Source organism: Sciurus vulgaris, assembly GCF_902686455.1.
Source record: "Sciurus vulgaris genome assembly, chromosome: 2".
NCBI classification, from domain to species: Eukaryota; Metazoa; Chordata; class Mammalia; order Rodentia; family Sciuridae; genus Sciurus; species Sciurus vulgaris.
The window spans coordinates 106,425,180-106,450,260 of record NC_136462.1 but is presented as its reverse complement, the minus strand read 5'-3'; the positions used below and the strand labels follow the sequence as shown (position 1 = coordinate 106,450,260).

Here is a 25,081-nt window from a genome sequence, read left to right as displayed (position 1 = left end):
TCTAAGGGTTTAATCTATCTCATACATTTTTCAGAGAATGAGCATTAAAATTTATTATATCCACTGATTTTCTTTTTTCTACTTTGTACTTATTATTATTATTTTCTTTCTCTTTTCATGTTGCCTCTGTACATAAGATTTCAAGTTAGATGTTTATTTTTCTTTTTCATACTTCTAAACCAAAAACTCATAGATTTACATCTTTAGATTCATCCACACCTTCTCACTGTTTTAAATTTTATAGCATTCCATAAGTTATTATTATATTTTTAATTTCCTACATGACCTAGTTGCTTAGGGGAATTCTTGTTATTAGAAGTTGATACTCATTTGTTTGTTTGCTGTTGTTGTAAATTTTTATTTTTAAATAATTCTAAACTTACAGAAATGTTAAAAGACTAAAGAACTCCTGTACACACTTTACTCGGATGCACCTTTTGTTTATATTTCTCCTTGATTGCTTTATCGTTCACTCTATGAAGATGAATTACCTTGTGAATCATTTGAAAATAAGTTCATACCTACCTACATCCAGACCTACATACTTCAATGTGTATCCTGAGACAGACATTTTTCTTACAAAAATCAAGAAATTTAACAGTTAAAATAAGGAATTGCATACTGATACAATATGATGATCTCATCTTGTGGTGCATATTCTGATTGTCAGTTATCCCGGTGTTATGTTATATAGATGGGGTGGCAGGGGAGAGAGAGGGGGAGACAGAGAGTACACAGAATTTGCTATGAGGTGACAGTGGCAGCAATCCACATAACTGCCAGTCTGTGGAAGCCTCTGTCTGCAGAGCACACAATATATTAATATTTATTTTCTATTCTTAAAAGTCCTTACTTATGTTCATGTTTCTTATCATGTTATTATGCATTTACTATAGATTCCTAGTGGAAAAATTACAGATAAAGAGCGCAAAATAACAAAATTGTCAGAAGTCTCAGGCACAGAGATAACCTCTATTAGCATTTAGGCATGTATCGTCTAGCTTTTGCAGTCAAACAACACAAATTCTCGACACTTTCTTTCTAGTTAAAATGTAAGTATCTTAAAAAGTGGGATCATATCATGTGACTTATTTTACCTCTTTTGTCTTTACTTTACATACTTACACACATACTTTGCAAAACAGAGTCACATCTCTAGATGAAGAATCCAAGGTTCAGAGAGGTTCAATAAATCACCCAGGTCACACAGCAGTAAATAATGGAGTTACAGTCTACCCTGGGCCACCTGCCTAATCTGTACATCAGGTCACCATTTTACCCAAGGCTTCTTTCATTGGTTTTACTTATATTATGAACATTTAGTTTTATTGTACATGGTGAGAAAATGTATTTTTTTCCCATTAATTCATTTTGGGAATCTTATGTGGGTGGTAGCATGTAGGTACTAATGTCCTATATATTGAAAAAAGTTTACAATGTATATTGGCCCTGATTTCAATATATGTCTGTGGGTTCTAGTTTATTAATTGTATTCATAACCACTGTTTTTTTTTTTTTTCAATTTTGTAACTATTTTTGTCACATTTTCAATGTCTTCAGAATTTCTATCTATTGAATTTTTTCTTTAATTTTTAAGGTTGCCTAATTTTTTGATAAGAAAAAAATAAAAATGAGGACCTCTCACTGCAAGTACTTGTTTATTCATTGTTTCTCTGTGTATCTGCCACTTTGGTAATCCTTAGCTTTTGATTTTCAATTTTCATCATAATCAGAACTTTTCTGCACCCCACCATATTTTTGGCTTCAAAATCTCTTTTATATGATACCAACTTCCCTTTCCCAACTGCTTTCTTGTTGTCTTTTTACCTGAAAAATTATAAAACTTTTTTGTTTTAGCATTTCTTCATCTTTTTGTTATAGATATCTATTTTTAAGCAGTAAGCATATTGCATTGTTGGGCCTTACATTTTAATCCGGTGTGAGAGCTCATCTTTTGAAAGGTGAATGGCCTAAATCTGTGAGTCCTCTGGGATGCAGGTAGCATTGTGCCATGAGATGGGCTCCTGGCCTCGAGCTGTGGGCATTCTACAAGTTACCCTGTGAAGAAGCAACCAATTTCCTCATCTATAAAATCATGTTGATGAGCATATCAACCTCAGAGTTTTGGTGAAAATTAAATGAAATCAAGAACAGTCAGGAATGGAAGCATTTTAAAGCATATTCGATTATTTGTGAAATGTAATTGTCGTTACTTGCTTAGTATTGGCAGCATGTCTGGGATCTCATTCAAAGCAAGTTTCTTGGCAAGAGCATCAAAAGCAAGTGTGTTACACAAAGATCTATGCTCGAAATGGGAGTAATCTCTCAAGATTCTCTCTGAGATCATGGGAATAACTTACAACAGAACTGCCGAGAAGCAGAGGTCCAAAGCCCCTTGGATGTCCTCAGGTTTCAGGTCAGTTTGTCCATCTCCACTTCCGGCTGCACCACAACCCTGCGCAGCTTGATTTAAATGCAGTCTTGTCGGGAACCACGGCTTTGCTTTCCATTTAGTTAACTAAATGTTTAGGTTGTACAAGTAGGTCGCCTGCTCTTGTGTTGGAGATTGAGACCACAGGCTTTGTTGTGCCTTGGCTCTTCTCATCAGGCTTGCAAAAACTGAAACCAGGAAAAACAAAACAAGCGATGGTGGATTTTTTACTTCCTGCACTGTGTAACTTGCTCGTCCATGGAAAGGTGATTTGGAGGGACAAGCAGGTTCAGGACTGTGCCTCTTTCCAGTAGCCCTCCAGCCCCTGCACACCCAGATCTGCAGCATCCATTAAAACTGTTAGAGATTCAAATTGGATGCTTATTCACTGCTGCTCCTCAAGATCCAGTGAGGTAGAGAAGAAAGCTAAAAAAGTCTGAGGTTTAAACTAAAGCCCATTTTTAACTTTTCAAAATGTTCTTGGTATTTTAGAATCTAGATAACCTTCAATCAGAAAATACTATATTATCAAACCTAGGAATAAACAGCCCATAATATAATCAGATAAACTCCAGAATGACATGGCCTATTTTTAGTTGCATATGCTTTGAATCTCTGATGGCTTCTATTTGATCACTCAGAGGAAGATAAGGGTTCATTTTTCCATCTGATACAATAAAGCAGTTTACTTTTTTACTTTTTTTTTTTTCTTTTCTTTTTTGTGCCAGGGATTGAATCCAGGGGTACTTAACCACTGAGCTACATCCCAACCGTTTTTAAATTTTTTATTTTAAGAGAGTGTCTCGCTAAGTTGCTTAGGGCCTTGCTAAGGTGCTGAGGCTGGTCTTGAACTTGCGATCCTCTGGCCTCTGGCCACTTGGAGCTGATGTCACCCCATCAGCTAGTTTTCTTAAACTTCTCTGATAATCATCATCATCGGTTTCTTGTTAAACATCACACTTCCATTGATCCCAGAGTGCTTCACAACTGATTCACATCCTTAGTCCTTTTCATTTTTTATTTTGAGACAGGATCTCAATAAGTTGTTTAGGGCCTCAAAAAGTTACTGAGTCTGGCCTCGAACTTTTAATCCTCCTGCCTCAGCTCCTGAGTTGCTGGGATAATATGTGTGCACCACTGCAACTGTCTTGCTCCTCAGCGATTCTGATCCTGAGGGTCTGGGATGTAGCCTCAGACTTTGTGTTCTTTGAGCTTGGGAAATATTGGAATAGACTGAAGTAATAATCTGCTTTTAGAAACAGACAGTACTGGACTTAAATTCCTTTACTCAGTAGTTATATGGTCTTGCATAAATTGGTTAACCTTTCTCAACCTTATCTGAAAAAAAGTAGAGATTAAAACATCTACCTCAAAGTGTTATTGATTAAAAAAACTCTAAAGCCCTGGATAATATTCACTTTTCTGAGTACTTAAATAATTTCTTTCTGGGTTAACTTGAGAATTACCTGCAAAATTATTGAAAATGTAGGCATAGTGCCTCTTACTTGTTTTTCCCCATTTATTTGGCATATTTTGCAAAGCTTTTGCAGTGTGCAGGACGGAGGAGTTCTCTTAGAAACCACTAAGTACTTCCCAGATGGTGTGTCTTCATGGCACCCCAGGATTTTACAAGGACTACCCACATCCATTGTGAGCAAGTTCATCTAGTTGTCCCCTAATTATTCAGGTCACTTTTTGGTTAGGAGTACCAAGTCATTATCCCTCTTTTGTACTAGAAATTCCAGTTTTCTTGAAATCAATCATGTATGTATGTATTTTTCAACAAAGAATATCAAGTAAAGTTATTCTATTTGATGTTACACAGAATATGTTGTAGGTACTTTGAATTATGTAAATTTCCCTTCCTGGACCCAAAAGCCTTTGTACTTTTTTCTCTCCCATCCTATTAGAATTCAATGGATTTTTGATAAATATATTTGTGTTTTCTGTGTATTTAGTCTTGCTTCAAAAGGATGTAAGCCACTTTTTAAAGATACAATCAATGCAAGATAAATTTAAAATGTAGGTAGGGAATATTAGGATGGAAAAAATAGAGTGAATTCATAAATAAAACTGCTCATCAAATACATGTTGCAAGTCCTCCCCACTTCCCAGTTGTGAGTCAGACACTTGTGTCTGAGCCCTCTGCTACTCACTGCAAACCCTCTGCTGACAAAACATGAGGGTGATGATCCTCAAGCCCGTTATTAGGATGATCACCTAGTGAGTCTTGAACATTGTTTTGACTTTCCCACTTAGCCCAAGACTTGAAGTCATCCTCAACATTATGGTCGTTAAGAATCTGCAGAAAAGTCATGAAGTATCACAGAAAACTATGTGCACTCCAATCTCACAGAATGGATCAGGGAGTAGGGGGGCCTCTTGCTATAGAGGAGATGATGGCTGGATGGAAGAACTGGGCCAGGGATCAGCTAATCCTCTGGTCCAGAGGCTGTAACCATGACAACGTATTGTTGGCAGTTCGACTCCTTTCAGCATTGACACCCTTAAAGAGGCACAGGCAAAGAAGGAAGCCGGTCTTACTTCTGAGATAGGCACTTGGTGAAGGAGGTTTATGTAACTTTTAAGCATAATCACTGGGAAAGAATAAAAAACTCTTTCATGTTAACCTTGTAAACCCAAATCCACAAAATGAAAACAAATGTCCAGCAGTCCAGCCTGGCTAAGTCCAGGTATAAGTCTCTTGTCAGGAAACCTGCAGCCTGTCTCAGATTCACCTTTCATTCTCTACTTTCTAGTAATGGTGTTGCACAGGACTTTCAATAGGAAAAGCCCAGAGGATAGCTGCTTTTGAAGCCACCGCTCTTGTCTGCCTCATTCATTTCAAACAGAGACACTTCTCAAAGAGATGAAGGCCTGTGTACAAACAACAATGCCCACTGCATCCTCTTGCCATCAGCTGCCACCGGTGGCTTTTGATGCTGCACAGGAACTGCTGTGTTTTAGATGCTGATTGATGGTTCTTCTCAATGAAGGAGGCAACGAGAACAAATGAGCAGGGCTCCCGGTAAGACAAGGTACTTCAAGGGGATGGACTTGAAAGTGCTTAAAATAAAAGGTAAACACCAGCTCCACAAAAGTAAAGAACTCCAAAAGGCACCCAGCTGATCCCGCTTGGTAATTCACAGTTCTTAAGGATTTGTGCGTTATTTGTGCAAACACATAAACTCCGTGGAGACATCTGACCTCGGATGTTAGACTTTTTGGTGGAAGGGGAAAAGAAGGTAAATTCAAATGGATGTTACAAAGCAGGCAGTGCTAATTGAAATAAAGACCATAGAAGATCTGAGTGTGGTTTGAGGCATCTCCGTCTAGGGACACGCATGCTGTTCCTCACTATTGGAAAGATCATCCATGGAGTCTTGACCACTGTTTTAAAGCAGACATCCCTGTGAAAGCTTATTATAAACACCATGGGCAATGTTGGGACCTGCTCTAAGTTCTGAGAGATGTGCCTCCTCTTCCCATAAACTCTTACAAAATCAACACGAGGAATCTAGCCACATGACATATTTTGTAAGAAAATATTACCAAACTCTCTGAGTCAGCTGTCCTCAGAATCCATAGGGAAGCAAAGTGAAACTGAGGGATGGAGGGGACAGGGAGGGAAAGTCAAATGACATGGGCATCCTTGTCCTGAGCAGTGGTTCTTACACACCATGTTCTCAATAAAAAAAGAAAAAGCAAACACCCACCAGCTAGAAGCTGTGGAGTTAACAGCCCAGTTTTACAGAAAAAAAGTTAACCAAATCATACATTCTTAGTTGGCCACTCAGCAGTCATTCCCTCCTTCAATTTTTGCTTGCCAGAGCCCCATTTTTTCTATAATTAAGAAAAATTACGGTTAACATGAAATCATACATGTTTGTGGGATACAGTGTTCATAATTCAATACATGTACACAATGTTAGATAATCAACTCAGGGTCATTAACATTTCCATCTCCTTAAATGTTTATCATTTATTTTGTGTTGGGGAACTTTGAAATCTTCTATATTTTTTATGAAATACATAACAAATTGCTGTAACTTGTAGTCACCCTACTATGCTGTAGAACACTAGAACTTCTCCTTTCTTTTGTCACCAATTATCCAACCTCCCTCTATCCTCCTTGCTACTCTCCTTCTCTCTATCTGAGTGAAATCAACTATTTTGGCTTCCACATGTGAGTGAGGAAATGCAATATTTGTCTTCTGTGCCTGGCTTATTTCACTTAACTCTGATCCAGTTCCATCCATGTTGCCACAGATGATTAAATATTTTATGCCTGAATAATATTCCATTATGCATATATACCACATTTTCTTTGTTCATTCATATATGGATGAACAACTAGGTTGGTACTGGCACATAGTAGGTGTGCTCAGTAAAGATTTATTGGGTTAATATGATGCACCTGTTTGTCCTCATCAGAGTTGTTTGTACTTCACCGTGAGTCACAGGGTTGGGCTGCTGTCTCATTGCACCATATAGAACCGACTCCAGATAAAACTTAAAAGACTGTATTAAATGCTTTCTTCTTGGCAGTGATGTATTGAACACTGCAGCTTGGATGGAGAATTCAGCTTTTGTTTTCTATGTATTTTCCACTAAATATGCTGTGACAAGAAACCTGTTTTGATCAGGGGCACCGTCAATTATTCTTCTCTGATCCCAGCACTATGATGTAGCATGTAAAGACATCTGTTGGCTTTAGCCTCTTAGTGCTGTGTGATGCCTTGGCACTACTCTGCAGGGCTGTGTCCAAGACAGGCTGCCCTCCTGTGAGTCCCCAGGCTGCTGAGTCAGTCATCTGCCAGGTGACAGGTGGTGTCTTTGAGACATCGTGGAGCAAAATGAGAGCAAAATGAGACTGTCACACCTGGCCTTTCAATTCTTCCCCGTGCCAGACAACCCAGGAGATGATTGACTTTGGTCTTGCTCCCTGTGACATCGTCCACTTTCCCTATTTCATGGCCTTCACTTGCAGGTCTCGTTGACTCTTGGTCTTTCCTAGTTGGACTTGTTGGGTTGTTGCTTGCTATGGATTGTCTGCATTAAGCTCTCCCTGGCCTTGGTCTTCTGTGCTCCATGCCACACTGAATGCATATCACACTGACTCCAGTGAAGCTGTCACACTGGCATGCAGGAGAGACCTGCTCCAGGTTCCCCTGTACAGCAGATAATTTTGAAGTAAGATCAGTCACCAGGAGCTAGATATCCTTGACCATAAGACTGGAGACACTGCACCGCCATGATTTGATGAATATTATACTTTGGATCTGGAATGCCCCCCAAAGCTCATGTGCCAGCTGGTGGCACTATTGGGAGGTGTTGGAAACATTAGGAGGTGGAGCCTGGTGGGAAGAAGCGGGTCACTGGGCGATGTACCTCTGAACGGTGTGTTTTATTCTTGGATCCTTCTTTTCTTTTTCTTTCCCAGAGACCTTGAGGTGAGTAGCTTTGTTCTGCCACACCTTTTGACCATGGTGTTCAGCCTCACCTCAGCCCAGAAGCAATGGGGTTGACTGACTCTGAAGTGGAACCTCTGAAGCTATGAGCCCAAATAAACCTTTCCTCCTTCAAGCTGTTTTTCTCAGATGTTTTGCCACCTTGGTGAAACTCTGACTCACACAATGAGAAACAAAGAGCTAACGTAGATGTTAAACAGAATCTTTAAGTACTGAGACAAAGGAGGTGTAACGTGATGAAAACGGGATGAAAGGGTGTAGTCAAGGAAGAGAGCAAGGCCAAGTCAAGGGGAAGCAAGGGACACTTTGATATAGAGGAGGCAAAACGTGGGCCTAAACCTAAGCCAGCTGATGGACAGTCAAGACCTGTTCTCTGCTCCTCCTGTGATGCAGGACTCCTTGTGGCTGGGACTCCTCAGCTATCAAGGGACTCCTGGGCTCACAGGTTACTGCGCATTAGAGTTGAGCTAAAATGTACACGACAATAGAAAATCATAGTTGAAAGTAATGCGTGTTGAATTGTCCCTGGTGTTTCCGGTGTATTTCTTTGTACGTGGTAAGAAAGTAAACTCAGTGTGACATAAATCAAGGGTGAGGAGTCTCCTAAGCCCTTTGTTTTCACTCCTAAGCCTGCCACCTCTCCTTGCATGTGGCAGGGACGAGAGTAAAGGGCATGGCCTCCAGGAGGAAATAAAGCTGCTCCTGGTGGAGGACGTTCCTTAGACAGCATCAGGAATGGTGACAGCTCCTGGCGGTGGGTCACAAGAGCATCCGCCACCCCAAATGACAGTCTCAGCCATTTAGTCATGAAAACCACTCAGCTCCCAAAGAGCTGGACTAATGGCAGAGCGTGGACCATTTTAATTTATGGTTAGTTTGGAAAAGAAAAGGAGCCAGAGAGGAAAATTAGTTTTCAAAGTAGAGTAGTACCTCATATATTCCTAGATTTGGTAGGATGCTTTGAAGGTGCCCGATGGGTGGGGTCTGACTGAATTCCTGCCTTTGGGTGCAGCTCCGCTGCTGGGCAGCTCTGATCCTGCCCCATCCCTCCTACCCTGGGGCCTCAGCCTCCTGCCTTGACTTCCTCCTGTCCTTCCTACCTCTGGGACCCTACAGCCTGTGTGACAGCATTCATCAAATGTTCGCTTTTCTATATTTCCGATTTCTGTCTCTTCATTTCTCCTTAACCACTCTCATTTACACACCTTCAAGCTTTTCTAATTTAATTTTTCAATTAAGCTTTTTATTTTGAGATAATTTTTGTAGAACATTTGCAACCAATTGTAAGAAATAATACAAAGAGACTTGGAATGCCCTGTATCTAATTTTTCCCAATGGTAACATCTTGAAAAGTACAATACAGTGTCACAGCCAGCAGACTCACATGGGTAGTCAAGATACAAGCCTTTGCATCACCAGAATCCTTTGTGATCCGTTTTACAGCAACGACCACTTCCCTCTTACCCTTTATCCCCTCCTCATCCGCTGGCCATCAATAATATGTTTTCCATCTCTACAATTTTGCCATTTCAAGAATTCTATCTAAATGAAATCACATATTCCATAACCTTTTGGGATTTGCTTTTTTCTACACAGCATCATTGTCTGGAGTTTCATCCAAGTTATTACGAGTATTAGCAGCATGTTCTGTACTGCTGAGTAGTATTCTGTGACATGGATTCTACTTCACTCACCCACTGAAGGATATCTGGGCTTCTTCTGGTTTAGGGCTCTTAAGAATAAAGTTACTATAAACAATATGTACAGTTTTCTGTGTGAATATAGTTTCTATTTCTCTAAGATAAATGCCCAGAAGTGTAGTTGTTAGGTTGTATGGTAGTTACCTGTTTACTGTTTAAAGAAACTGTCAAGAGTGTTTTCTAGAATAGCTCTTGTGATGGTTTAGATATGAGGTGTCCCCCCTAAAGTGATGTGTGAAACAATGCAAGAATTTTCATAGCTGAAATGATTAGATTATGAGAGGTGTAATCTACGAGGTGGATTAATCCACTGATATGGATGAATTGGGTAGTAACTGTAGGCAGGTATGATGTGGCTGGCAGAAACAGGTCACTTGGGCATGTTTTGGGGTTTGTATTTTGTTCTTGGTGAGTGGGGTGCTCTCTCCTTCTCTCTCTGCTTCCTGGTTACCATGTCCTGAGCTGCTTTCCTCATTTATGCCCTTCTGCCATGATCTTCTGCACAACCTCAGGCCCAGAGTTATGGAGTTCAACAACCATGGGCTGAACCTCTGAAACTATGCCAAAACAAACTTTTTCTCTTCCAAGATTTTTTTGTCAGGCTTTTTGGTCACAGCATGCAAAGTTGACAAAAATAGTTGTATATATTTTTTTCCCAGTAGCAATGTATAAGTGGACAGTTTCTCTATATCCTTGCCAGCAATTGGTATTGGTACTGTTTTAATTTCAGTCATTCTAATAAATATGTATTACTATCTCATCATAGTTTTAATTTGGATTTTTTTTCTAATGGTTAATGATTTTGAACATCTTTTCAGGTACTTATTTGCTATCCATGTATTTTATGTTGTGAACTCTTTCTTCAAGTCTTTTGCACATGTCTTAATTGGGTTGTTTATTTTCTTAATTTTGAGTTTTGAGAGTCCTTTGTGTATGTTAGATACTCATCCTTGGTCGGATTGCTAGTTTGTAAATTTTTTTCTCTCAATCTGTGTCTTATCTTTTATTCCTTAGCAAGGTCTTTAGCAAAGCAAAAATTTTCAGTTTTGATGAAGTTCAACATATCAATGTTTCCTTTTATAGATTGTGCCTTTGACAAGTCCAAGTCTTTGCCTAGCCCTAGATTCTGAAGATTATTCTTCTGTTTTTTTTTTTTTTCTGAAAGTTTTATAATTGTATGCATTACTTGGTCTGTGATCAATTTTGAATTAAATTTTCATGAAGTGTGAAAACTTGGGTCAAGAAGTTTCTTTTCTTACTTGTTTTTGTGGGGGCAGCTAAGATATCAAATTGTTTAAGCACTGTTTTAAAAAATGCTATCTTTTCTCCATTAGATTGCATTTGCATCTTTGCAAGGATCATTTGGGCATATTTTGTGGGTCTATATCTGGGTTCTTTTTTCTGTTTAATTGATCTATGCGTTAATCCCTCCTCCACTACCCTAGCATCCTAATTGGGTAGCTGTAGCTATATTGTTGGCCTTACAATTGGGTAGACCCATCCCTCACACTTTATTATTTTAAAAAATCATTTTCTTTGTCTTCTCATATAAATTGTAGAATAATCTTATCTATTTCTATAAAAATATTGCTGGGACTTTGATAGAAATTCCATTAAACCTGCATAGAAATTTGGGGAGAATTTTTGCTAGGTTGAGTCTTCCAATTCATGAACATGGTGTTTCATCATGTATTTAGATCATGTTTGATTTCTTTCATTGGTGTTGTATAGTTTTCAGCATTCAAATCCTGAACGTGTTTTGTTAGGTTTATACCCAAGATTGGCATTTTATTTTGTATTTGGAAATGTATTGTGCTTTAATTTCAGTGACCATGTGTTTATTGGTAGTGAATATAGATTAAATTGATTTTGTATGTTTATCCCTTAGCCTGATACCTTGCTAAACTCATGCATCAGTTTTAGGAGTTTTTGTTTTGTTCTGATTTTTGCTTTTTGCGAATTCCTTAGAACTTTCTACATACATAATCATGTAATCTGCAAACAGCTTCACTTCTTTTCTCACCTGTAACCCTGTGCACCAAATGGAACTTCCAACAATATTTTCAATATGATTAGTCATAATGGACAATCTTGCCTTTTTTTCAATAGTTGGGGGGAGCATTTAGTATTTTGCTATTCAGTATAATGTTGGCTGTAGGATTTTTTCATAGATAATCTTTATAAAGTTGAGGGAGTTCTCCTCTACTTCCATTCTTTCATTTCTTAAAGTATAATAGTTAATTGAAGCATGTTTATCATGATTGCTTTAAAATACTTGTCAGATAATTTTGACATCTTTTCCATCTTGGTGTGGCATCCATTCATTGTCTTCTTTCATTCAGTTATAGATCTTCCAAGTTCTTGATATAATGAGTGCATTTTAAAAAATTAAAACCTGGGCATTTTCATATTCTGAGACTCTGGATCTAATTTTAACATTCTAAAAGCCTGTTTAAAATTCTGTTTTAGCTGCCTTTCTCTGATACTACTCTGACAGGGGAAAGAGAGGTCACTGCCTTATCTCTCTTGGGTGGAGGTAGAAGTCTGGTTTCCCCATTCATTCTCTGCTGACACCTGAAGTAGGGGATCCCTCTTACTGCTAGGCAGGTGGGAATCTAGGCTCCTCCAATGGTTTGTACTGATGCCACAGTACAGGTGGATTTGTCACTGCAGGTGATGGCAAGATCCTGATTTTCCACTAGGCTTCCTGTAGTGCAGCCCCTCTAGGGAGGGGGAAGGGGATCCTTGTTCTCCTGGGTGAAAATGCAAGTCCAGGATCTTCACGTGATCTCCACTGACACTGTTGGAGGAGGCTTGTCACTGATAACCCTCCTTGGGCTTCTCTGACACCATCGTGGCAGGGCTGGTGAGGCAGTTTGTTGCAGCCTTGGGAAGGTGGAAGTCTAGGCTCCCCACTCGGTTTTTGCTGAGATTGGGACCATGGCCTTTCTGTTGCTGAAGCGGAGTGATTATTTTTTAAAAGTTTTCTTGTTTTCTAGGCTGCTTTTTTCCTGCTGTTTTGGTTAGAGAGAGCAGTCTTTTGTTGGGATTTTTTTGTTCGTGTCTGTTACTGTTTCTGGGTTGCTGGCTTCTTGAACTCCAAGTCTGTGATAGCTGAAGCAAAAAGAAAACCCAGGGGTCTCATCACTATGTTGTTGCTCAGGTCCTGAGGTCTCTAGCCAGCCTGCCCTCTTCACTCCATCTTTCAAGTATTCTTATCTTTTTTTTTTTTTTTTTAATAGAAATCCTATGGTTTTTAGTTGAACTTAGTGAGAAGATGAGCGAGAAGTCTGTTTACGCCATCTTTTTTTTTTTGGTGGGGATTGAACCCAGGGGCTTTTCCAGTGAGCTATATCCCCAGTCCTTTCTTTAAGAGATAGGGTTGAGCTAAGTTGCTGAGAGTCTCACTAGGTTGCTGAGGCTGGCATCGGATGTGCTGTTCTCCTGCCTCAACCTTTGGAGCTGCTGGAATTACAGGCATGGGTCACTGTGCCAGGCCTCTACTCCATCTTCTTAGAGCAGAAGCCTCCAATTTAATTTTCAACTGAGGCACCATATGTGGTCTAACCAAAACACATCCTGCCTTCATCTGGATGCTGAAATAGAAATTTTACTGCTGTTAGCATTATTTTTAGGACATTAAAAAAATCTGTGTTATGAAAATGTATCCCAATATATCTATTTTGATAAAGCCAAGTGGAGAGAAAAATGCCAGGCAGCAAAATATTTATTAGGTGTGCTTACTTATTTTTCATGATTTCTGAAGGACCTGACAATGTGAAAAGTGAAGTCTTGGTCACTTCTTTTATAAAATGAGTGATGGGATGAGGCAAGATGGGGGAAAGGGGGAAATGTGGACAACGTAGAAGAGTGTACAGAGCAGGACTCTCATCCAACACTGTAATTGTTAGCAGTTAGATATTATTTCTTCTATTCTACTGGTTTATTTTCTGCAGCAAATTTTTTATATTGCTTTTCCACTAAGTATTATATGGTAAACTTTTGTGTAGGTAGTTAAAATTCTTTACAAATATTGCTACAAAATATGCTACCGTAGGGAAATTCATGGTCAATTTAACCATTTATATAATACTTAGTAGGGTCGATTTAATTTTTTGTCTATTATAAATAACTCACCAGTGAACATCTTTGTGTCTAAAATCTCAACCACATTAAGAACCTTTCTTTAGACTGTTCTGTTAAGTAAGAATGTTGTATCAGAGGGACATCAATTTTGTCTGCAAAGTGGGCAGAAGAGCTCCCACTCACTCATAATCTATGAAGAATTCATGGTACTTGGACAATCCCCTATTTTTCTTCCTTGCAACTATTCTGGCAGTTAAGTCCTCATTTTGTAACAGTTTCAGGAAGGAAAGGATTGTTTCTGTTTTGTTTACCATTGTATTCCCAGTACCCAACAAGCAGTGAATGCTTGCTGAATAAATGAATGGACTACCACACACCTGAAACTGACTGCCTGATTTGGGCAGTACTGTGTTGGGAACTGTGGGGCCTGAGACCACCAAGGGATACGAACAAAGACAAAATGCTTTGTGTCCACGTAGCCTACAATGCCCAGCCCAGACATGGCCTGGTTCACCTGCTTTTCTTTCTTGGTCTCACTCTGCAATGTCCTGTTCCTGTGTCTGTCAACATCACAACTTAGAGCCCCAGTGGAAATAACTGGAGCTTTGCTGGTATCAGCCTGTTTTCCAGAGGAGAACAAGGTGCCTGAACCCTCCCCTGACCCGCCTCTCGCAGCCACACATCCCATTTCCTGAGGGAAAGCCTTTACGTCACCGTCAGGGTGAGAAGGAAATGTCAAAAGTACTCACAACCACTTTTAGTTATAGTTTTATTTTTCCTGCTTTGGTATCAAAATGTTACTTTTTCATCGAAATCGAAAATAACAATAAAGAAAAACTGAGAACTAGGAGAGGTTGGTAGGAGTCAGCAATGCCCCAGAGATGGAAGCGGCTAACTTTCTGGTGGCCAAAAGCTATCAGTGGTAAGGAGAGGAGCATGTGGGCCCTACTTCCTGCCTCCCCCACCCACTCTCTACCCCCGGGGCCCCAGCCTCCTCCTCATCCCTGCCCCACAAATCTCAGCTGAGTCATTCCCATGGCCACTGTGCACAGGGCTGTTCAACATGAGCCCAGATGGCTGCCTTTATGGTGGCTCCTCGATGCCTCATTGCCCATGTTATGTCCTGCTATGTGCTTCCCATGTTAAACAGTGTCCGCTGAGCTGGAGTGATGGATTGGATACTTACTCTCTTTCTGAGCAGTTACTCAGCCTTGCCATCTGGCAAATCTACTAACCAGGTGGTGAACCTAAATAACCTCCTTTCGATAGGGATAGAAGAGACCCAGTTGGCTTTGTTTTGACCATCTGCAGCCTCCTTCTCTTGGAGGGAGATGTCCAGAGACTCAGAGTCATGCTCTTTCTTAATCAAGTAGCTATTTGTTATCAGAAACACCACCACTTCACTTATGTAGGACTCTGTCCTCAGCAACTTCATTAGTCTAGAACACACTCAGGAACCAAGAGTAAACCAAAAGGAACTGAGCACAGCTGAGACGGCAAGGAAGCCCTATACAAAAGCTCATGGGGACTTCCTTGCAGCATGGCTTCCTTGATCCTTGACTCAAACAGCATTTCTCTTTACACTCAGGGATAACAGAGTTCATCTGATTTCCAAGGATTCAGAATATTGGAAGCCACAGGTTAGAGGAAGGAGAGAGTGTGTAACAACAGATGGACAAATAACGAGGACTGACTAAAGATGCTAAAACCATTAAACAGATCCGAGATCCAAGAACCCAGACTTAGCAACTGAGGTCCTTTGGTAAGGGACAAAGTGTGCTGTAGCCCTTCAACTTACCCAGGGATACCACAATACAACAATGGCATTTGTAACTGTATCATCAGCGTTGTTAACCAGTAGAGACCATTTCGGAGGCACAGGCCAAGTCATACAGATGCCCTCTCCAAATGGTTGAAATGAAAAGATTAGACACACAGGGAATTAAAACTAGGTTATTTGAGACAATCATGTCTTCAGGAATAGAGTGAACTAAAATATCACATAATATTTTTATATTTTATTCTTTATTATAAAATAAAGTAGAATCATTGCAGAAAATTTTGAAAACCATGTAAGCAAAAATAAGAAAATAAAACATAGCTATTACCCTTATCTCCAGTAAATATTCAGTGTTAATTTTTTTTGGCTTTCTTGCTTGTGCTACATATATATTTGTATATTTATAACTGTTTATCTATCATCTGCCCTCATACCTCTTTATGATAGTTAGAACTATACTTAAAAAGTTGGATCACACCACTTTGTGACTTTGCATTTACTTTGCATTTACTCCCATTAAGGAGGTTTTCATGTTAATAAAGAAAGCTCAGTATGAATTTAGTAGTTGCACTGTATTCCAAGATATGGGTAATTATTCCAAGGGGTTATGTCAATTTAATGATAATCTATAAAAGCACATATTGACCAGCAATTTCCAGAAAATAAAAGTGGTTATCATGAGCCAGTAGGGCATGGAAATTTCCACTTTACCCACTATCAGACAATTTTACCACTATAGTAACAGAATTGACAGCTGCAAAACTGGAACTTTTGTTTTTATGAACCATACTGGTGGCTTGTCTCTTGTTGGTGAAGGTGTCCAGAATATGCTACTCTAAAATATTCTCCTGTAGCATAAGGATTATTTTGAGCTGAAGGCAAAATCAATAGATACAGGAAAAGTTTTCTCTCCTTCTGTTATTTGCCTAAAAGCAGAGCATCCCTCCTCCCTCCCCCACCCATCTCCAGGCAACAGGATAAGAAGAGCAACCTTATCACTAGAAGTGGGGAGTTGGCACTAAGATGAATTTGCATAAACAGACTTACTAAAATAACCTTTATCTTCCATTAGTTGTCCTGATATATTTCCTAGTCATTTTTGCACAATTTATCACTCCTAAAAGCTCAATGTTCCTTTCCTTTGTCTAGTTTCTTCTCCACGATTTATCACCTTTTGTTAAAATGGGATGAAGTCCCTGAGTCTAACCACTTTTTTGGATTTTTCACTTCTTTCCTGTGATATCCCCATGCATATAAAATAAAAATATCAATAAAATTTGTATGTCTTTTCTCCAGTTCATTTGTATTTTGTTAATTTAATTCACAGTAGAACCAACCTCTCTTCCTTTTTCTCTTTTTCTGGATTTCAAACGGGATTAAAATTATACTTCATTAAATGCCAACTATTAGCTTTTTTACAGTGAAGAGCAGCTTTTTTTAAAAATCACTCCGACATTAAAATGCAGGCTCTGACTCACTAGGTCTGGGGCGGGGCCTGAGAGTCTGCATTTCTAATCAGTTCCCAGGTGATGCTGATGCTGCTGGTCCAAGACCACATTGAATAGTGAGGGCCTAGGATTTGCATCAGCATCACCTGGAGGCCTTGCTAAATCCCAGAATGATTTTGTAGGTCTGGGCAGGGCCAAGAATTCGTATTTAACAAGTTCCTCCTAAGTGATGCTGAGCTGCTGGTCCAGGTGCACACTTTGTGAACCACTTAAAGGAGTCATTGGAACCAAGAGAAGTAGCTTTGTCCCTGTATAACCTTTCTTAACCTGTGACCTCACTGTGCTTATCTATAAATCAGAGATGATAATACCACGCAGGACAGATGCCTTTTGTGAGACCCCATGCATGTACTATTATAATGTTACAATCATTATTTGAAATTCTTTTCAGTCAGGTTGAGGACTGAAATATGCACATTTGCTGCTGTTTGGAAAATCTTTCGAGTGGAGACATTTCTCTCCCCAGGCATATTAGAGGAGCTCTCTTCTTCAGTTGCGGTGCCCTTGGAGACACAAAGTCCCCAGTTCTGTTTTTTTTTTTTTTAACTCCTCCATGCTGCTGAATCCTCATTAAGCATGGGGATGCTGGGCAATGCCTGCCTTTAACCTGGATGTTCAGGAAATCCTTATAAATAAAGAATGCAGACAAACCTAATGAGAACAACATCAGCTCAGACTGCAGCAATGAGATTCATCTCCCCCAGCTTCCTGGGGGTGGGGGCTGCTCTCTGAAAGCTCAAAGAGCTCTGGCTAGCATGGATTAGAAAGAGCTTCCCAGCATCCCAGGCGGCACTCTGTCTGAGTGCTTTAATCATATGCAAGGCTGCAAGTAAAGGGAGGAAGTAAGTAGACCCCTGTGGCCAGGCTTTTCACCTGCCTAGGGAGGATGGGGAAGGAGCTTGGTGGGCCTGCGAGCATTTCAGGCAGAGCAGCCAGCAAAGCCCCGGGACAAGAGGCGGTAAGGCCTGTGGGCACTACCAGGTGGGGCCCAGCATGGCTGAAATGTGGAGTGGAAGACAAAGCTCGGCTCTGGTCAGGGCCTGATCTCACAGGGTTTCCTGCGGCCTGCTGGGAGGTTCCCATAGTTGAGGGAGGGAGACTCTTAGTTAGGATGCTTTTGATTGCTAAAAACAGAAACCAACTTGCCTTAGTTTAAGCTGAAAGGGGATTTTGTTATAAAGATTCAAGCTGTTTCACAGAACCCAAGGACGTGGAGCAGCAGTCCTATAGCAAAATGCTGGAGCAAGAAGGCATCTGGACACTTCCTCTCTTCACTGACTACTGACCCCTAGATGAACTTCCTCTGCTTTTACAGTTCACAAGGGTGATAAAAATGCCTACCTCAGCACCCATGCTAACATTCTCTGAATTTTACCACATAGGGAGTGACTGACTCTTTGTCTCAATTTCAAATTTCTGGGGAAGAGGCTCTGAGTAGCCATCTGGGATTGGGTGGTCCGCATGGTCCAGTCAATGTTGCCATGGTAGGAAGTTCAGATATACCGCCCGACACTCCAACATGGCTGCCCTGGCCATGAGTTGTGAGGGAGTGAAGAGCTTACTTGCGAGACAGGCAAATGCTCCAAATGGACAGTCCCTGAGGAAGGACTGGGGAAACTGCAAGGTCCCTTCTCGCCTGAGGTTCTCTGATTTGACCTTTGTGTCCAATACCTGTTTTTTCTCAGTCAGCAGTGAAGGGAAAAGCAAGCCTGAAATCTGTGGTGGAGGTACAGGTTTGGGGTGAGGGGATGGAATGTGCCTGGCTCCTGGGACACAGGCTTGTGATGACTCTGGAAACAATATTGAGTTCTGGAGAGTGACATCGTCCATAAATAGCAATGAGATTAACCTGGCTGACACCACTTTGGAAGCTGAGGAAATGAACGACAGCAAAGTACCAAACAGTTCTTTGGTATAACATGAAGAAATGCCTCCCTAAAAGTATGGTTTTGGAACATCAGACAAACAACAAATTAATGGAAATCAAAATGTACGGGAACATCGTACCCACCTATGATCTCACTGTTTCCTTCGTCCCCTCTTCCAGCTTTTTCCAGCATACAGACTCTTACATAGTTTTAGAGTATAAACAACACTTTGTGTTCTGTATTATGTAATGAGTAATTTCCATGCTGCCTTGTCATCTTCTTAACTATCTTTATCAGTATGCCATCCTTCAAATTAAATATGCTGTACTTTACTTAGCACGTAATTAAGATCTGATTTTAAATTTGAGACTATGGAGTGTAAAGGAATTGTAGGAAAGTACTGAGTCCAAAGAAAAAGAACTCAGATAGGAGAACACCTTCCCAAGGTCACAGAGCTAGTTAATTCCAGACTTGGGACTAGAGGTCACTCATTTTCCTCAAATGTATGTTTATAATTACCTACTCGGTGTCAAATAGTGGTGCATGGGTTTGTGTCACTTCAAAGCTCTTGGCAACACTGCATGACCTAATTAACATTTGTTAGATAGGATCCAGTTTTTATTTTTCTTAACAGAGGGCTTTATCCATTTGCTGTCATGAAAATAGGGGTCATGGGGCTGAACAGGGTAACAATTTTAAATCAGACCAGTTTCACGACTGGTAGATAAGTCAGCATGCGAAGACATTTATGTTTCCCAGGTTTGGCTCACTTCCTCAATGCCCTTTGCAAACTCCACGGGGATTTTAAGCTTTAAGTCTGGTTATAAGCTTATGCAAGCTGTTAGTCACCTTTTTAGATGAAAAGCACCACAGGCTTATGCTTGAAAATGTTCATGCTTCACTATGGATTCCTTTTGAGTAATTCGACTATAGTATGATTTTAAGGGAGAAGTGATTGAGCAGATACATTTCAATACACATTTGCATTTGAAAACAGGGGCTTATCAGCTAAAAGAGCTATTCTTGAAAGGTATACATGCCGGGCAAATTTAGAACAAGTAGAACAATTTAGACATGATGGCTATGAATTGCCCCCAAACTTAAAATACTGGAGGCACTTGATCATGCAGAATCCTGGACATGAATTGAATCTTGACTATCTGATGTTTTATTTGGGAAAACATACGGGAAGTGGAAATCCCATCACTGCTGTACCTCCACAGGGCACTCCAAAAGATTCCTGGCCTGCATCAAACAAAATTGTAAACACACATTTGAACAGAAACAAACCAGGGAAGTGGCCTCAGTTTTGGGTGCCATGAAGAGGTGGGCTCTGCTGTCAGATTGCTTGGATTCCTTTCTTGGTTCCACCACTTACAGCTTCCTCATCTGTATAATGGGAGAATATTCTCAAACTTCAGAATTATGTTCAACTGATTGTGTTAAATGAAGCAACTTTCAAGCTCTAATCTGCACACAGATCACCTGGGATTACATTAAAATGCAGACTCTTCTGTAGAAGGTCCAGGTTGTGGCCTGATACTCTGGATTTCTAACAAACTCTGGGTGGTGCCTGCTGCTCTCTGGCCACACTTGGGCTAGTGGGGATTCAAAGGACCTGCTTCTTGAGAAGCATCTAATCAACGGGCTTAGCTATTTCTGTTATCCCTCAGGAGGCTCTATCCCTCTCCTTCTTTCCTCCCACACTGCTGATTGCTGCTTCCTTTCCATTTTTTGGAGTCATCCAGACCCTCTGCACCAGTCATACCTTGTTAGTTCTTGTGCTTGACCACACCCGTACTTATGGTAAGCATACGTGCAAGGGAGATGGTGGAGATGCAGAAACGGCTGCGTCTCTACCATGCCATACAGCACGCCCTACGCCTGCCAACTAAAAGTAGCTCAGTCTTGTCTGGGTTTCGATGGCCTTTGGAGTGATTACTTGATTTAAAGCTGAGGCTCCCTGTGAGAGTTTTCAGAGGATCTTCCCTTCCTTCTCCATTCCCCTGCACCTTCAAGCCAGGGAAGCATCTCTGTCCTCACAGCTTCAGGAAGAGCCTCCCCGTGAGTGTTGTTAGCTTCCTCTTTGTTAGCTTCCTCTAGCCTCTGGCTGGACTCTTTCTAGCCTCCACCACGGACACATCCACAGTGGTATAATGCGGGGCCTGTTTTCTTGGCACTTTGGGGCTTGGGGTCACTCCCTGTTAACTCGATGCCATCTCAGAACTACCTGACTATATAGAACTTCTGATAATCCACTATGCCTTCTGTTGGGGTCATTTGACATCTCGTGATGGTCACCTAAGGCAGGTCCCTTGTTCCCTCCTCTATGTCCATGTTCTTGAGAACTTTTGGACACTTCCACAACACATGTGAATGGAGACACTTAGGGCACCAACTTCAGTCCTCTCCCTTCCTAAACATGCCACCCGTCTTTCCCACCTACTGTGGCCACCGTGTTTGGGCACAGGGACATGGTGAGGTGGTTTCCCTCTAGAATTCCAAGCAGAGAGTGTGGTGGAGCCTCCTTTGAGTTCAGTTTTCCCCTTTATCCCACCCAGGGTTCCTATCTGTCCCCTCTCTGCCCACACCTGAGGCTCAGAGGCACAGAGGGGTCCAGGCAGCTACTTCTGCCCAGATCCATCCTTTCCAAACTCTCTACTTCCTCCCAGGAAGGTCTTCTATTTTTCCTTCTGTTTGTGGAAATTGTTCTACATTTATCTTTCTTCTTTCTTGTTCCACGGTCTCTTCATTCTAGGAATATCCCACTGCCTTTTCCCAGGCAATAAGTCCCGTGTTCCAACCATAATGATGAAAAAGGAAAGGGAATTTCCTCCCTTCCTTCCCCTCCCTCCCTCCCTCCCTCCCTCCCTCCCTCCCTCCCTCCCTTCCTTCCTTCCTTCCTTCCTTCCTTCCTTCCTTCCTTCCTTCCTTCCTTCCTTCCTTCCTCTCTCTCTCTCTCTCTCTCTTTCTCTCTCTCTCTCTCTCTCTCTCCCCTTTCTTTCCCTACTGAGATGGGCAATTAGATTTAAAATATTAAAAAATATTCTTAACATTATTGCTGCATGTAAAACAGGAAAGAAAATGTGTCTCCTTTGCTCCTTTCCTTATCCTTGGCAGACACTACCAGCCTATCACCTTGTGTAGCCTGGAAAATCTTCTTCACACAGTGTTCCATTCAGCCAGGAACAATCCATGAGAGGTGACTTTGGAGATGAAATCAAGCCTGGAGAAAGTAAAGAAAAGGAGCAGGATCTACACATATCTCCAGATAGACAATGCAAGTTTCAAATCTAGGTATTATATAATTGGAAATTACTTTAAAGTTTGAAATCTTTACTATTTCCCCATACTACAGTTGTTCATCCCCTGCTTCCAGAACTCTAATTGTGGGGAGGGGTCACTACTCCCTAACAGTGAATTGCCGCTTAGACTACTCTCAGCAGCAGAAAGACCATCAATGTGCTGTACTGAAACCCACTCTAGGCAACTGGCTCCTACATGAACACATTTCATTCCCCATTTACCCTGCCAACCTTCGGATATTTGATGGTAGTCATCATTGCCCTCATGAGTTTTCTTCTCTGAGGCCTTCCCTGTTCTTTCCAATGCAGAAACCTGGCTTTGTCTATCAGATTGGTGACTCTTCTCTCATTTAATGAGGCATTAAAAGTGAGGGAGGTAACTTTTATGGACTGTGGTTTGGACAAGTGTTCCCTCCCCAGAGACCCATGTGTTAAAGCTTTGTTTCAGCTCATGCTGAACTGGGAGGCGGTGGAATCTTTAAGAGATGGGGCCTAATGAGGGGTCTTCTGGTTATTAGGAAAGTACCCTTGAAGGAAATCTTGGAACCCTGATCCTTTCCTCTTTCTTGTCCTGGCCATGAGGTGTATGGTTTTGCCCCATGCTGCTGCCATGTTGTGCTGCACTGCCATGGGCCCAAAAACAATTAGGTCAACCGATCATGGACTGGAATCAAAACTGTGAACCAAAACAACCTTTTTGTTCTTTACAAGCAGATTATTTCAAGTATTTGTTATAGTAATATAAAGCTGATAACAATGAAGGAACACCATACTCATTGCTTTTTGAAAACTGAAAGCAGAAATTGCATGTAAACGTTCTGATTACTGGAGTGTTTAAGGGTCCCTTCCACTTCAGCCTGTTGCTATGGTCTAAGAAACACCAGGTTTTTTGGTGTGCATCCCATCTCCCTCTCCCAAACCCTCCCCCTTACGTGCCTTCCCTCTAGTGGGAATCAACTTTCAGTTGACTACACAAAGGAGCAGGCCTGTGTGTATTTATTTTACTGTTTCCTCGTCCACAAACTTCAGGTTTAATAGGCTATTGGATAACATGTTTTCAGCTCAAATAGTGCCATTTAAATGACTGTTTTGAGAGATCCCTGAAAATATCTCATTGAAATGAGTTGGGAAAGTCCAGAAAGTCTCTTGCCAATTCCTCTTCCATTTTCCACACCAGATGAGTTAATGCTCTTTGGGTATCAAGTTCAGCAGAAACTTGTGTGCTGGGGTTAAGGAAGAACTGTTAAAAATAACGACAATAATAAGAGCAGCCCACGTGAGGCATATTCTATGCACGTAGCCCTGTTCTGTCTGCTTTACATCTATGAACTTATTTAATATTGGTTAAGTTCAGCTCCTTGCCCAAAGTCATGAGCTACTAAATGTGTTCATGTAGGAGCCAGTTGCCTAGAGTGGGTTTCAGTACACCACACTGATGGTCTTTCTGCTGCTGAGAGTAGTCTAAGCGGCAATTCACTATTGGGGAGTAGTGACCCCTCCCCACAATTAGAGTTCTGAAAGCAGGGGATGAACAACTGTGGTATGGGAAAATAGTATGATCCTACCCACTTTGGTTCCAGAGCCTGTGCTATAAATACCACATGGTACCGTGTATTAATGCTATTGTCTGTAATTAATGTATTGTCTTTCAAAAGACATAAATAATATGATCAAAGTGTGTTATATCCATGTATGAATATGCCTCAATGAAACTTGTTCTTTTGTATAATTAATATGCATTAAAAACATAAGCAAGCAAAGTTACCTAATTTTAAAGCACAAAATTCCAAATTTTATGGTTAATGTCTTTGTGTCTCAGTTCCTTCATTTGTATAACGGTGTTAAGATTTATTAATGATGCTACTTATATAAACATAAATGGTGCTAAATATTTTTTTCCTATTCCCCTTCCTCAAAATACATGATATCAATTGTTTTCAAGCCAAAACCATATCATTCATTTAAATTTGATATTGGGTTCTGTCCTACTAAGGTCCCATGTTCTGGAGTACATCTTTAGGGTTTTAGCCAATGGGGTTAGTCCTCTCTGATTTCTCAAAAGTGTTATGCTTCTAAGAATTCCTATTCTCATCCAATTCTAGAATGTCCACCCAATTTCTGCCCATCATTATAAATTTCCACTAAAGTCCTTCTCCTGCATGAATCCCCTGACTACTCCATCCAACTTTGAGGTCTCCTTTGTTTTAATGTGAACACCAGCTAATAGTATTCCATCATTCCAATATTTTTGTTTTGTTTTGTTTTGGTACAAGGTCTCATTATGTTGCCCAGGCTGGCATGGAACTTGTGATCCTCCTGCCTCAGCCTCCTGAGTGGCTGTAATTATAGGCATGCACCCCCATGCCAGGCAACAAACATTTTAAGTGTTTGTTATGTGCCTAAAGTGATTCTAGATCAAGATTGGTTGGCAATTTGAGAGGATAATGTTATGTTGGAGGGGCTGTCCTGTGCATTGTAGGACATTTATCAACCACTTGATGCTGCTAGCACCAGCCACGTCCCAGAAATGGCAATCCACATATCTCTACATATTGCCAAATGTCCCCTGGAGGATAAAGTGTCCCTGGTGAAGAAATACTATTTTGGATATGTGGGAGAAACCAGGGAAGCTTCTGAGGATGTGCCTACAGTTAATTATCTCATAGTCTACTTAGTAGTCATGAGTTAGTATATGGACCAGTAAGTACTAAATTTGGAAACACATGGTCATCTAATTTTTAAACTTGTAATTTTCTTTTTTGGGGGGCAGGGGTAGAGAGAAATAGAAACCTTTATTTAAAAAGGTAGAGGATTTCTTTCATTGGAGGAGATGTGGAATATTGAAGTGAGAAAAATCATCACTGCTCTCCCCTGTGAGTCCCAGATAAGTGCAATTCTTAAGAAGTTATTACTTTTCAAGTATGGAAAGATT

General features: G+C 40.7%; 1 long non-coding RNA gene across 3 annotated transcripts in view; it reads left to right on the top strand.

The window, feature by feature from the left end:
- LOC306653087 overlaps positions 1-25,081 on the top strand; it is a 64,444-nt gene that overhangs the window by 21,328 nt on the left and 18,035 nt on the right. The window contains exon 1 of one of the 3 annotated variants that reach the window (XR_013761635.1): positions 21,977-22,141. The exons of the other annotated variants lie outside the window; for them this stretch is intronic. This is a non-coding gene — a long non-coding RNA (uncharacterized lncRNA). Of the gene's footprint in view, positions 1-21,976; positions 22,142-25,081 lie in introns of those variants that run through there. 3 annotated transcript variants of the gene reach the window in all.